Consider the following 320-nt stretch of genomic DNA (forward strand, 5'->3'; position numbering starts at 1 on the left):
CCTAATAGCTCAGCAATATCACGAGATACTTTACCACTTCGCGACAAGCTAATAATTCTTTCTCGGATTGCCTGCTGCGTGTTTCGTGCCATGATGATACTCTGATGTCTATTGATCGATTACTCTTTCGGAAATAAAGTGATAAGTACTCAGTAGAAGCATAACATAAGTAATAAACACAGTGGCCAGGAACTTTTGAACAGTGACTTATTGAAAATGTGTTAGTAAACACACTTTCAATAGGTAAACTTTAGAAGATACGCTATTTTTTGTACATTATCACAGATTTATATCTACTTATAGTTATAAGTCACTTGCTT

Source organism: Odontomachus brunneus, unplaced genomic scaffold, assembly GCF_010583005.1.
Source record: "Odontomachus brunneus isolate Ranch 3 - 2012 unplaced genomic scaffold, Obru_v1 Obru_scaffold_189, whole genome shotgun sequence".
Classification (NCBI taxonomy): domain Eukaryota; kingdom Metazoa; phylum Arthropoda; class Insecta; order Hymenoptera; family Formicidae; genus Odontomachus; species Odontomachus brunneus.